The following is a 15,384-nucleotide window of genomic DNA, read 5'->3' as shown; positions in this document are numbered from 1 at the left end:
CCTGTACTTTCAGTGTAAATACTTTATAAACAAATGTGACTATGTGTTAATGCTACATTTTGTAGGATTAATGAAGGAAAATGAAGTGGAAGAGATTTCAGGTAAGATCTCAGAAAGGAAATCTCCTAGCCTAAGTTCTGTATTTAAGTGTGCACTAACCTTTACGATAAAAGGGGGTTTCAACCGTACTTAGTTTTCCAGTAACACTGGATCAGCCTAGCTGAGGACCCATTTCTTAACGCAGAAACAGACCACAATATTTCTAGAATTGCTTTTCGAAATTATTCTAACTTAGGAGCATCCAGATGCTAAACAGACTCAAAAATGAAAACCAATTTGTAAAACTGGGCTATTTTCATAGATTTGGGGTTTCTTTGGTTTTTTGGTGGGTCTTTTTTTTTTTTTTTTTAACAATAGAATAAATAGTTCTGTTGGTGACTGTAGACACGCTGGGCTGTTTGGTGGTGTACAGAAACAACACAGAAATGGTGGTTTTCCTGATTGGTCTGTGGTCGTCAGTAATTCTAAGGAATTACTTACTGGAAACTGCTGGCCAACCAGCAGGGCTGCCTTTGTGCCTCTATTGCTTTCAGGATCATTGGTACCCGGGCATGTTTTCCCCAGATCCTCTCGCCTTCTTGTGTTACATGGCCAACTCCCTCAGATTCATCCTGGTGACCGTACCTTTGGTAATAACACCCAAAGTAGTATGTAGCGGGGATGAGGGATTCATTTTTTACACCAGCTATTGGCAAGTGAAAGGTGGCTTTCCATTCAGAATGTGTTGCATGGGCATTTGGGCAATGTAAGCCCATTGGCCTACGAAAATCTCTCATATTTAGGGGGTTTTCAAGGAAGCCATTTCCAGGAAAGCAGACTTTAGTAAATAACCTCTTCCATGCTTTGTTGTTTCTCTTTCCTGTTTGAAACACTTTCCATACTTCTGTTTCTCCCTGGGCATGAACGTTGGGGCAAAGGGACTTCCCATTTGCCCGCTTTCTCTTGGCATTTTTGTTTCATCCCATTGGAAAAGACTTGAGCTGGGGACAGTCCTTCCCTGCCCAGTAGACGTGCAGCACCTCTCCTCATGGACTCTCTTGCCATCATTCTTTTGTTTGGAGCTTCTCCTTTCGTGCGTCCTGATAGTCATTTTCATTTGTATTTTCTCAGCCTGGCGCTGTTAATGGTAGAGCTCGGCTTTCAGACCAATCATCCTTTTTGTCTTCTTGGAAGGTTCTTGAGTCTCCATACCTTCCCTCTTCCTCTTTTTCTCCTGGTAATCCAAACAAGGGCCATGGTGCTTCCAGTGTAACTCAATATATTGGTTTTGTGGCGTGGTAATGGGGCAGAGCTACAAGGTGCCAGTGTGAAGAAGCTCTCAATTTTCGGGTATCACAGACCCAGGAGCTGAACCCCGAGACGGGAAGGAGACTCCCTGGGCTGCTTCAAAAATTGAACTGATGTCGGGGCCTCACCTCCGACTCGTTCAGATTCAACTGAGTCTCATTATTTTAAACTATGCGTGTTTCTTAGTAATAAAGGAACTTGACTTCACAAACTGGGGCCCAAAGGAGCATATCACAGCTGGCTGAATCCTACTGAGGAACTATTTGGAGGGTTCGTGGGCTCTCAGAGGCCCTCTGTCCAAGGACTCATAACACTGGAAATGGGGTAGGTTTCCTAATGGGGAAGTGAGGTTTCACCTGAGGGAAAAAGAAGGGAAGGGCAGGCACTCAGGAGAGCCAGCTCCTAGGCCTGAGGGTAGACATCCTTCCCTTCCCTCAGAACAAGCCAGGAGCTGACCTATGAGAGCAATTTTGATATATGACCCCAGATGTGAGTGGAAGATACAGTGTGTGTTTTGAGGTTTTTCCTGTGAAGAATTTCTTAAACCTCAGACCGGATTGTCAGTGAATTGAGGTGAGGTATGAAGCACATGAGAGATGTGTTTGACACAATAGGGTCAGAAAAGTTCAAGGCGCCCTCTCTCCTGGCATGTTTGGCAGGAATGCTAAAACACAAGGAGGGGACTAGAAACCTTATGACAATAAAATTTTAAGGCTTCATTTTTTTTCAGTAAAATATGACTTGCTGTCAGGTGTGTGATTCAGTAGCTTTGATGCAAGTATATAATAAATCTCGCTTCTGCTGAAATCGGAAGAGTTTTCTGCATATAAATAAAAATGATGAGTGTAATAAAATGGCTTTTGATCACCTCACATGAAAGGTGTTAGGAATTTTCAGACTGTTATCATAATTAAAGTGCAAGTGCTTGGGATGATAAACTCTTACTTGAGTATCTCTCCTCCTGTCCTATCTTAAAAGGCATTTCTGGAGAAAATCACCCTCACCCACTTTAGTATTGCTGTGACCCTACTTTGTAGTCTGAAGAAATGTTATAGTTTTCAGTGACAGCAGGAAAATGGTCTTGTAGTCGAAAACACTACAAACCACAAAGGGCACTGGCATTTGCAAAAATGAACAAAATTCTCTTTACAGCCTCAGTCAAAAGGGATGACTTCAAAAGAACTCATTTTTGTCAGTAAAGGTATTGCCTGGAGACCTTCTTTCTTTCTTTCCCTGGGTCTGCTTCTTGATCTCCCGTCTATAGGGTCACCGTGCCTGACTTGGTCTTTCTACAGGTCTTTTTAAGTGGCTTTTTGTATTTTCTTTATATATGAATCTCTGTTTTGAGTCCAAAAGCATAGACTAATGATGGGAGAGGGATCATTCCTCAAGCAAATACCCCCATCTACTTACACTTCCGAGTATCACAATGGCTACCTCAAGGGTCATCCCAGCTCCAACCCACCTGCTTCAACCACTCCATGCTCTCTCAAGATTCATAGTCAGAACTTTGACTCTGTGTGTGCCACAGCTCCACTCAAAATATTTAAGGGATTCCCTTTTGCTCACAGAATAAAGCTTAAACCCCTTAGCCTGGCCTTCAAGACCCTCTATAATCTAGTCTGTTATATCTGGCACTCACCTCACTTGAAAACTTGGATCCTCCTTTGCTGCTTTGCTTACTTCTGTGCACATTTCTGGCACCTTGGCTTTCATCCTGTCAGAAATGTCTTCCTCCCCCTGGTATGATTCCTGCAAAGTCCAGCTCACTTCCACCTCTGCTGGGAAGCTTCCCCCAGTTAGCCTGTTCAGATCCCTTGAACTTTAGTGGAATTATTTGAAATTTAGCAAACATAACTTTTATTTTTATTTCTTTTTTAATTTAAATTCAATTAGCCAACATATAGTACATCATTAGCTATAGATGTTGGGTTCAGTGATTCGTCAGTTGCAAATAACACCCAGTGCTCAGTACACCACATGCCCTCCTTAATGCCCATCACCCAGTTACCCTATCATCCCACCCATCTCCCTTCCAGCAACCCTCAGTTTGTTTCCTAGAGTTAAAATTCTCTCATGGTTTGTCTCCCTCTCTGATTTTTTCCCACTCATTTTTCTCTCCCTTCCCCTATGATTCTCTTTGCTATTTCTTATATTCCACATATGAGTGAAACCATATGATAATTGTCTTTGTCTGACTGACTTATTCACTCAGCATGATACCCAACAATTCCATCCACATCAATATAAATGGTAAGATTTTGTCCTTTTTGATGGCTGAGTAATGTTCCATATTGTGTGTGTGTGTGTGTGTGTGTGTGTGTAGTCATAGATAGATCATATCTTCTTTATCCATTTATCTTCCAGTGGACATCTGAGCCATTTCCATAGTTTGGCTATTATGGACATTGCTGCTATAAACATTGGGATGCAGGTGCCCCTTCAGATCACTACATTTGTATCTTTGGACCAAAGACCTAATAGTACAATTGCTGGGTTGTAGGGTAGCTCTATTTTTAACTTCTCAAGGAACCTCCATACTGGTTTCCAGAGTGGCTGTGTCAGCTTGCTTTCCCACGAATAGTGTAGGAGTGTTCACCTTTCTCCACATCCTTGCCAACATTTATTGTTTCCTGTCTTAATTTTAGCTATTCTGACTGGTGTGAAATGATATCTCATTGTGGTTTTGATTTGTATTTCCCTGATGCCAAGCGATGTTGAGCATTTTTTTATGTGCCTGTTGGCCATTTCTATGTCTTCTTTGGAGAAGTGTCTGTTTATGTCTTTTGCCCATTTCTTGGTTAAGTTCTTTATAGATCTTAGATACTATCCCTTTATCTGACATGTCATTTGTAAATATCTTCTCCCATTTCATAGGTTGCCTTTTAGTTTTTTTACTGTTTCCTTTGCTGTACAAACCCTTTTTATCTGGATGAAGTCCCAATAGTTCATTTTTTACTTTATTTCCCTTGCCTTTGGACACATGTCTAGTAAGAAGTTGCTGAGGTCGAGTTTGAAAGGTTTCTGCCTGGTTTCTCCTCTAGGATTTTGATGGACTCCTGTCTCACATATAGGTCTTTCATCCATTTTTAGTTTATCTTTGTGTATGGTGTGAGAAAATGGTCCATTTTCATTCTTCTGCCCATGGATGTCCAATTCTCCCAACACTGTTTGTTGAAGAGACTGTCTTTTTTCCATTGGATATTCTTTCCTGCTTTGTCAAAGATTAGTTGACCACAAACTTGAGATCAATTTCTGGGCTTTATTCTGTTCTATTGATCTATGTGTCTCTTTCTGTGCCAGTACCATACTGTCTTGATGATGAAGACAGCTTTGTAATGATCATGACAGCTTTGTAATGGAGCTTGAAGTCCAGAATTGTGATGCCACCAGCTTTGGTTTTCTTTTTCACCATTCCTCTGGCTTTTGGGGGTCTTTTCTGAAATCAGTTGCATTTCTATATACTAACAATTAGACAGAAGAAAGAGAAATTAAGGAATTGATCCCATTTACAATTGCACCAAAAACCATAAGATACCTAGGAATAATCCTAACCAAGGAGGCTAAGGATCTGTACTCTAAAAACTACGGAACACTTATGAAAGAAATTGAGGAAGACAAAAGAAATGGAAAGACATCCCATGCTTATGAATTGGAAGAACAAATATTGTTAAAATGTCTATGCTACCCAGAGCAATCTACACATTCAATGTAATCCCTATCAAAATACCATCGACATTTTTCACAGAACTGGAATAAATAATCCTAAAGTTTGTATGGAACCAGTAAAGACCCCAGATAGCCAGAGGAATATTGAAAAAGAAGAAAACCAAAGCTGGTGGCATCATGAATCTGGACTTATATTTTTGTTTCTTTTTTATGTGTGTGCCTTATTTTCCTTTCTAGAGGTTAAATTTCATTCATTTGTTTAGCACATATTTACTGTGGCCCAACCATGTGTGAGGATCCGAGTCCCACATGGGAGTGCTGCAGTGATTAAGACACACATGGTCCCTGCCCTTAGGAGCTTACATTCTAGTGAGGAATCATAACCATTCAGTGTGCCAAGTGCTATTTAGGGGACAGCATTGGGTGCCGTGGGAGAATGCAAGGAGCCCAGTTAAACATACACAGGAAGGTTTGAAAGGCTTCCTAGAAAAGGCAATGCCCTAAGCAAGACTTAAAGGATAAGCAGGAATTAGCTAGGCAAGGATGTAGAGGAAGACCGTTTCAGCAGAGAGAACTGCATACATAAGTTATGGAACTGGAAGAAATCAAAGATCAGGATGGGCATAGAGTAGGTGGGAGAATTGGTGAAGACAGTTTTGGGGGTAAGCAGAGGAAAGGTCTGAGCCTCTGTTCATTCTGTCAATGGATGATTTTTTAGAAGATTTTTTAATTTATTCATTTGAGAGAGAGAGAGAGAGTGCCTGTGAGAACAGAGCAGGGGGGAAGGTCAGAGGCAAGAAGGAGAAGCAGAGCCTGATGTGATGCAGTGCTTGTTTCCAGGACCCCAAGATCATGACCTGAGCTAAAGACAGAACTTAACTGACTGAGCCACCCAGGGTCCCCTTGATATTCAATTTTTTAGCAAGGAAAAAAGAAGAGATTACCTTTGGAAAGGCAACCAACAGTGTCTGCCACATAGCATCTCCTGAATATATTGACTCAAACCCCTATACTAAAGCCCTAGCAGAGGGAAAAGCATGCTCATTTCCAGGCCTAAAACTATTTGCATCAATTTTCACCGTCACATACAAGATGATTGGATTTCAACAAAAATTTATGAAACATACAAAAAAGGAGGGGGAAAATACACTATCAAGAAACAAAGCAATCAACAGGTTCAGACTCAGGAAAAAGACATTCTATTCATAGAACAAAGATTTAAAAATTACTGCAGACTTCATATCAGAAACTGTGTAAGCCAGAGGATGATGGAATCACATCTTTAAAGTGCTGGAGGGGGCAAGGAGTAGAATCTCTGTGAAGAAGAATTTCATCCCCAGTGAAAATATCTTTCAAAAATTAAGGGAATATATACTTTCTCAGACAAATGAAAGTATTGTTGATTCAAAGTAAAAAGTGGAAGTGGTTTCCCACTATTGTTTAATTCTATACTGGTGAGCAGTGAAGCTGATTTCTTTGTGTTTAGTATTGACTTGTAGTTTGTCTTTTATGAATTGCCAGTTCCTATCTTTCACCCATTTTTCTGTTGGTCTGTTTGTCTTTTTCTTTTTTAAGTTTTCATTTACTTGAGAGAGAGAGAGAGAGAGAGAGAGAGAGAAAGTGCATGGAGGGGGAGCAGCAGAGGGAGAGGAGAAGCAGGCTCCCTGGCAGGGAGCCCAATGACATGGGGCTCAATCCCAGGACCCTGGGATCATGCCCTGAGCCCACGGCAGACACTTAACCAACTGAGCCAATAGGCACCCCTATTTGTCATTTTCTTATAGGAATTCCTTATATATTTTGAATACCAATCCTTTGTTACATACATAGCAAATATCTTTTCATGATCTGTCACTTTTCTTTTAGTTCGTTTATGGTGACTTTTGTTGACAGAATTTTACAGTCTGTCAAATTGTCAAAAAATTTTATCAAAATTAAATATAATCACTTTTCCTCTATACTTTAAGATTTTCTTCTAAGGTTTTATAGTTTTGTATGTTGTTTGCTCTTTAATCCTTCTGGAACTTATATTTTTTGAGTAGTAAAAAGTAGCGTTGTAAATTAATTTCTCCCAAATGGTTAGTAAATTGCTCCAATATAATTTTTTAAATAGTCAGTATGTTCTTTCCATATTGATTTTAAATGCCACATTTACCATAAAATACCTTCCCATATATTCATGGTTCAGTTTCTGTATTCCCTTTTATGTCCCACAGAGCTATTTTGTATTAGCGTTACAATGATTTATTTCCCGCAGCTTTATGTTTTGGTATTGTGCTAGCCAATGGTCAGGCTTGTCCTGCTCAGCTCCTCCCAGTAGATAGATAACACACCTGCCTGAAATTTTGCAGAAGGAGTCCTGAAAGAGAGCACCTGCTCTTTTACATTTCTGAAGTAGCAGCAAACAGTGGGCTGTAGGATGAGTAGTGATAATGACCACATGACCATCACACCTGGGCTGTCATATTGTTTTAAGGCAACCAGGTATGTTTGGTGCCTGGTTATTATTTCATCTGTGTGCAGTGCAGCAATATGACATGATAGCAATATAGCAAGAAACTGAAACTGATAATAGGTCTGGCTAATGTGGTTTACCAAAAGTGGTTTTGCAAAACCATCCTGGAGTTTTGAGGCATTTTGACTGGGGGCATATAGGCTCCAGAAAACACTGTTCAGGACTTCCCATCACCTGGCAATTTCTTTCTGGCTGGTTGACCAAGACCAGCCCTCAGACTGTCTCTCATAGCGTGATTAAGGTAAACCAAGGAGCTGTGCTCTCCAAGCTCTCCTACCTGATGCAGGCTCTCATCCTTTAAGGTCATTGCAATGACATGCAATTTGGGTACTCTGTGAGTACCTGAGTGTTCCTTCTTACTCATCTTCAAGCCTACCCTCAATTGGAAGACTTAAGAAATTCACAACAGCATGCTCTCTCTTCTAGAACCTCTCTTTCAGAATTACCTTGGGTATTCTTTCACATTTTCTCTTATAGAAGAATTTTAGAGTCAGTTTATAAGTTCTTTGAAATATCCCACTGGCAGTTTCATGGTGATTTCACTGAATGTATAGATTAATTGGGGGGGAACAATCATCTTTAGATGCCAAGGCTTTCCAACCAGATACAGGAACATTTTCTTTATATATGTTTGGGTTTTCTTTAATGTTTTTCAGTAAAATTTTATCATGTTTTTATTTGGATCTGAAACTTTTTTTGTTTATTCTTGGGTATTTTGTAGCTTCATGACTTTGGTGAATAAGATCTTTTCATGACATTTTGTAATAGTTATTGTAGGATATAGTCAAGCTGTTGTTTTCATATGTTGATATTGTGCTTGTCCTCCTAACTGAACTCTGAATTATGATCATTTACCTCAGATTCTCTTAAATTTTTTGTTTTTTATTTTTTTATTTTTATTTTTTTCTCTTAGATTTTTTAGATACACAATTATGTTGTTTGCAAATACTGACAGTTTTGTTTCTTCCTTTCAGATCCTTATGTCTTATTTTTTTCCTAGTCATTTATGGCCAAGACCTCTAGTTCAATGTGAAATAGCTATAGGGATCCTTTATCTTGTTCCTAATATCTATAGGAATAACTCTCTATTTCATCATTAGGTATAATATTTTCTCTAGGTTTCTGGTTCATATTATCAAGAAAAGAAAATTTTCTCATATTTCCAACTTGCTAAAAGTTTCTTGAGGTTGAGAATTAAGAATCATGAAATAACTTTTCTGTTTTCATTGAAATAATCATATAATTTTTCTCTTCTAGTCTACTAACTTAACAATATTTTGAAGTGTGGAAACAACATTGCATTTGAGGGATTAAATGCCATTTGATTTCCCTGTTGTGGTAATAATGTTTTTAGTTTGCTTATAAATTCTTAAATAGGACAGGAAGTCTTTGGTTTGCCTAAAAACTGCCTGTCTCAAAAGTCTCCCTGAGTCCCCTGTTCTATTATTTTTGTCTCTAGTGATTGAGTTTGTGGTCATCTTCTTCAAAGTTTTGTTGCAGATTATTTAGGGAAAACTAAGGATATTTGAAATATATCCTTAACCTTTAAAATTGGCATCATAGAAGAGAACCAGGGCATACCAACTGGTGACTGACATCTGTCAGAAACACAACCCTACATTTGAGGTGGTTGGTAAAGGGATGGTCCATGGCCCATGATCGCATTATGTATAGTTCATCGTTCATCTCCATGTAAGAGATTATGGAAAAGTGCAACTGATCACATAAGAGTAGAAAGGATATGCTTTCTTGGAGTCAATCAATCCAAAATCCAGGACACAGACAGGAGGCCAGTGGTCTTTGAGTTTCCATGACAACTGGAGGATTTACCATGATGTTAATAAAGCATAAGCTTCAGGGCCTCTCATTTAAAAGGGCCTTTCCAAGCAAGGCCCTGCTTCTAATTTTATATTTTTATGTTTGTATTATTTTCCTAAAGAGAGGCCCCAAGTTACATAAGCCTTAGACCCTGCAAAACCTGAGTCCATCCCTAATGAGAGCCCCAGCCATAGCTTTACATCCTGGCCACCACGCTGGAGCCCAGGGCTCTGAAAGCCCTATCTGGCAACCCTGATAATTCTCTCAGTGAGGCAATTAGAGTGGGTGGCAGATTAAATTACCCTGTTGCTTCCCAGCTGGGCTGAGAGAACTGTGGCCTGACATAGAAGCCGGTGGGTATCACATGGAAGAAGTGCTTGGCTATCTCACACTTCGCTCACTGTGGGGGCACATGACCAAATTCATTATTAACGGAGAGCTGATCTGGTTACCTTGATTGACACTAAGTGATTTCAGCCTGGGCTATATTTGTCTTCGTGGGGAAAATGACTGCACAGAGCTGAAAGGTTATTTCCCTCTTCAAATACATTTGGGCCTGTCACTGCGGAGTTACGCACCCTGACATCAAAATTGGACCCACGGGCTTTGGAAGACAGCAAATGACATCATGGGCAAAAAATGGTGTCAGCTTCGTTTTGTTTTTCCTTCTCTTTCTGGATTCTGACAGAGAGGTAGTTTGTCGAGAATTTGCAAGGCTTTCAGGTGAGGAAAAGGAAGAATTAGTAGTAGCAGTTACCTATTCTGCACATACACAAAAATAGTTTCCAGGGTCTATTTCTCTGTCTTCCTGGTCTCTCTCTGTTACTATGAAGCTTATTTATTTATTTATTTAGGGAGGGATTTGATGTCTAATTAATCAGACTAATAAATCATTCACCTGCTATTGAAAAAAATCTAACCTCTTGCTAGAATTCCTTTAGAATTCCTTTAGACAACACATATTTTTGTCTATAGAACCAGAAAGGGAGGCATTACCTACAAGAAATTCCACCCTTAACTGTGATACCCTCTCCCATGGTTGTAAAACACGTAAGAGAAGTCTACAGATGACGTCGTGTTACATTCACAATGTCATGCTATGTGATTCTGAATGCATGTAAGAAATACATCACACCCTGAGGCTCCTGGGTGGTTAAATATCTGCCTTGGACTCAGGTCACGATCCCAGCCTCCTGGGATGGAGCCCTGCCATGGGCTCTTTACCCAGTGGTGAGTTTCCTCTCCCTTTCTCTCTCTCTCAAATAAATACATAAAATATTTTTTAAAAAGAAATACATCAAACCCAGTAACACAGGGAAAGATCAGATGCTGCTAGGCCCTAAACTTTGATTAGAAAATTTAAATTAGACTGAAGGAAAAATTTTAGCCTGAAGATATCAAACAGAGTTATAGTAGCTTAAGGTGGACCATAGCCCTACCTCCTAGGATTTACTTATTTTGGATGAAACAAAGGTTAATGAATTTAGGGAGAAGTCATATTGATGGATGGATCCTCTAGACTTGAGAATAAAAAGGAAATGTTTTTTAAAAACTGTACCTTTTGTCATTGTTTTTGGTACAGTACAAGATTCTGATGTCTGATTCTGTATTGTTGGTGAAGAGAGGAGGAACTGACCCTCTTGCAGGGTCCACAACTGTTGGGTTTGAGTGACAACAGCTCTTTGCAACGGTGACCCACCTGTAGAAACAGTTCTTAACCCAGACTGAGTCAGCGGGTTGGGGAGGCAGAGCTACCGTTCGGCTTCGAATCACAAAGTCATAACTTTTGAATCTGCCCCTCCTCTCTTGGATCTCTGCCTCCTCTCTGAGGGTGATGACAAGAGGATGGGTTGGCTTCCCATTAGACAGAGAAACAGGAGGGAGTGTCCACTGACCTAAGGAAAACATGGTCTCTTTAATATAGACCAGCATATAAAAATGCATGTAAACAAGCATTTTTGATTTGAACATTAAATTTTATTGGTACAGAGCATGTGTTTTGTTACACTGGTGACTAATGCCTTTAAAAAATGAGATTTTGGAATGCCATTCTGCTTATGTAACAAGATAAAGAGCTTTTAGAACATTGTTCTGGAGCAAAACCCTATAATAATAGTTGACTAACAACAAGGCAACTTAAGGTACCAAAAATATTTTCTGCAGAGCACTCTATTAAGTGGAAAAAGTTTTAGGCTTTCTGTTTTTTCCTCAAATGATATCCAAATGGTTTTTGTCTGAGAAATCTAGACTTTAAAAGTCATCAGTTTGTGAATATCTGTGTACAAAAGTATTTATTTGCATGTAGATACCCTGTTTGGTCCCTGTTTCTCTATCTAATGGGGCCAGTGATGTATTCAAAAACATCTAGTCAAAATTAAATATAGCTGTGATAGATAGAAGAGGAAAACCTATGAATGAAAATTAATAAACACGCCTGAAATTGCTTATTACCAAAGGAAAAAATTACCTTAATCTCAACACAGGAAGTCTTGGTTATGATTCATATTCATGATTTTAAGTTTTGTAGGAAAATGCTTTTTAGACTGCAAAAGAATTCCTGGATGTTGGCTATTATGATGATGATAATGATAATGACATTTATGGGGTGTGCTTGTTCACAGAAACAACAGGAAATGCCAAGGAAGTAAAATAAACAGATACTTTCAACAAAGAAAAAAAATTTTTTTTGAAATAGTGAATGCAGTCAACAATTAGCATTTTCCCAGGTTAGTCATTTTCTGACACTGAAGTATATGGACAGGTGAGTCCCTGGTCATAGTCACCTGTAGGCAGGGATCAGTCTTCTTGGGCTCTGCTGGGCCATAGACCCTGTCATCTTGTAGAGTTGTGTGTCATTGCTTCTGCCCAGCTTCTGGAAGCTTCGGACTTGGGCCATTGTGGAAGATCTTCCCATGTTCACGTTTCACACGGTTCCCAAGGTCTGCAGGGTACTATGTTGAAAAAGAAAAATGATTAGTACTCGTGGTCACGAAGCAAACCCAGAACTTGTTCCAGGGAAAATAATGGGATTCTGGCCCCTCCTCTAAATGTTAAAGTTGATATAATTCAGGGCAACCTTGATCTCTCCAGATTGGCCCTTATTTCTGAGTTTAAGTGATCACAGGGCTAATTTGTATTCTGTCCTGAAACAAAACAAAACACCCTTGATCTACTCTATAGTAGGAAGCTCATGGGCTTTGAGAACTGACAGCCTGCGTTTGATCTGGGTTCTTACCAACTGGGTAGCTTTGGGCTTACTTGCCTGTTTCCTCACTTGTAAATGGGGAAAATGATACTTTCTTCTCCCAACATGATGAGGCTTAAATGAGATGATATGTGGAAACCACCCAGCACATAGTAGACACCCAATAAATCCTCATTCCTCCACACTTCTTCTGTGAAGGTCTTTCCTGCTTGGGTAAGTCCAAACTTTCCAGAGGCTGAGTGCTCTTGGCAGTTCTCATTAACTTACAAAAGATTTTCCAGGATATTTTTGTGTTTCTGAATGGTCAGATCATACGGGTGGTGTTTTGATTTTGAAATAGTAGTTCTCAAGGTCCCCTCGTAGTTGAAATATTGCCCTTGAGGGAGGCAGAGCTGAGGTTGGAAAGTCTCTGCAGGAACGATGCACCTGACCTTTGTCTGCTGAGCCCCTTTCTCAAAGGAAGAGACACCCTACAAATCTGTCTTCAACCACAAGCTCCTCCCAGGAGGAGGAAAAGTGTTCCATATGCCCAGTCACTCTGACCCTTTGCTTCAGAGGGTGCTGTGTCCATGGTTGTGTCCATGGCACCGTTTGTGGGAGAGAGACGCTCTTCAGGGCCGAGACATTCCCCGAACCCCATATATGTCACCACATAGAAGGCTGCCTCTTCTACCTGAACACTGGGTGGGCTCTGGTTCTACTAGAAAGTAGAAGAAATAGTGATCAGTGAACACAAGTTAGGGTCTTAGTGTGGTCAAATTCAAGATCATTCATTAATTCAACAGATATTTTCTGAGCACCTTTCCCTGAGGGTATATAGGTTTTGCCCATCGTTGCATAGCAACTCCATCGAAGGACTCACTGTTTCCCATCCAAGTACTAACCAGGCCCGACCCTGCTTAGTTTCCGAGATCAGACGAGATCAGGCACGTTCAGGGTGGTATGGCCACAGAGGGACCCACTGTTTACATCAAAGTTGATTCAGGGATCCATGGAGGGTTTTTCAAAAGCAGGTGAATCCCCTCAAACCATGTGCCAAAGAGTACATGCATGCATCTGCCCACTTCTGGGAGGAACATCCAGAACTTCCAATAGCTTCTCAGAAATTTAGGAACCACCTACTGGATGTGAACTACATGTTCTCCCTGTGCTCAGATAGGGCCCAGAGGGATCCTAGCTCCAGAGTCCCTCCGGGGCCTCCAGATCGATGAAGCATCATGGTGGAGGGTGTGCTCACCATTCCCCAGAAGCCCATATCCAGTGGCTGAGGATTTGCTGGACTGCCTTGCAGCCACTGCTACCCAGACCATCACAAGCTGGTCTGCATTTGACTCAAGAGAAATAATTTCCAACCACCTGGAACTCAGCCACCTTCTGGGCTAAAGCTATAGAAAGAGCACTGCACTTGGCCATGGAACATGATTGCTCTGAGCTGCACTTGACCTCTCCTCTCCTACTGGGACATGAATGCTTGGCTGCAGGGTTCTGTGTCGCTCCCTCATGAAGGCACCCTGTACACTCCTTGGCATCCACGAGGTACTCAGCTCTGGTTCATGGAGTTGAAGTGAGGGGGGGCTGATAATTCTTGCCCTAGGCTGGGAGGGGAAATCAGACCATATAAATAACCACAATGCAAGGTAGGAAGGGATACATTTCATGAGAGAACTGCAGGTCAGGGGCTCAGGGGCTGCCTCACAGAGGGTGACAAAGTTAGCTCAAGGGCTGGTTCAACTGATGGGGAATCCCAGAAGACTGTTGGAGGAGGAGCCCCAGAGGTGGGACTGGCAGAAGGTAGACAAGGGGATATGCAAACAAAGGGCCTTTAAGGGAAGGGAGTGGCCTGGGCTGGAGAACACAGGGCAGGGAGGCACAGGGCAAGGGCAGGCAAGCCGGGTAGGCTGGAACCAAGAATGCCTGGACGGGACTGGTCACACTGGGTTGGAAATTCAGTGGGTCTCCACTGCTCTGTGCCCTCTCACCCAAGGACTGAGCAGCGGGCCTGGCTATATCCCCTTTGGCGAGGCCATGAGCTGTGGTTGGGTCCCCAGGCCAGGGCAACCCAACTAGGCTCAGTGCTGTGCCGGGTTATGCTTTTTACAGCTAATGGATCATTGGGCATTTTCAGTGTTACAACTCCTCACCACAGAGAGAACATTCTGGGAGGCAGTAAATATTGGAATCGTTGCTTAGTAGTCTCCATATCTCCTTTAAAAAGGCGTTTCAAGGGGCGCCTGGGTGGTTCAGTCGGTTGAGTGTCTGACTCTTGGTTTCAGCTCAGGTCATGATCTCAGGGTCACGGCTAGAGCCTGACGTCTGGCTCCTGGCTCTGTGACGAGTCTGCTTGAGATTCTCTTTCTCCCTCTGCCTCTGCCTCTCCACTTGTGCTCTCTGTCTCTAGAATAAATGAATCTTAAAAAAAAAAAAAAAAAAAAAGTTCCAATAACTCACTTCCTTTAGGCAGTCTTCCTGGATTGCATTTGACAAACACTTTGGCTCCTTTATGATGGCCTAGCTGTTTATATAGGTGGTTCTCTTCTGTTGTTGCTGGTCCTCAAGGAACCTTATAAATAGTTCAGGCCCTGGGCCCTTTAAAGCATCAATCCTCTTGAATTATGAATATAAAGAAAAAGTTCAGAGCATGAAGTCCCTCTTTTAAGCTGAGGATGAGGGGAGGAAGATTCTGGCATCCCCTGTCTTCCTCTGTGTGGGAATTGTCTCCTCCATCAGCCTGGGAGCTTTGGTCCCCTCTCTCTCCAGAGTACTTACTCAAGGCTTGCTGGGAGAAGGGTGAGCTATAAAGTGTGGGACGGGGTGCTGCTTTCCCATAGGA

The 15,384-nt window shown here is 41.3% G+C and overlaps 1 pseudogene; it reads right to left on the bottom strand.

The window, feature by feature from the left end:
* Positions 1–819: 819 nt before the first annotated feature.
* On the bottom strand, positions 820–2,830 carry LOC122915411 (annotated as a pseudogene).
* Between the last annotated feature and the right edge of the window lie 12,554 nt (positions 2,831–15,384).

This window comes from Neovison vison, chromosome 8, assembly GCF_020171115.1.
Source record: "Neovison vison isolate M4711 chromosome 8, ASM_NN_V1, whole genome shotgun sequence".
In the NCBI taxonomy this organism is placed as follows: Eukaryota; Metazoa; Chordata; class Mammalia; order Carnivora; family Mustelidae; genus Neogale; species Neogale vison.
This window is presented reverse-complemented; position numbering and strand designations above follow the sequence as displayed.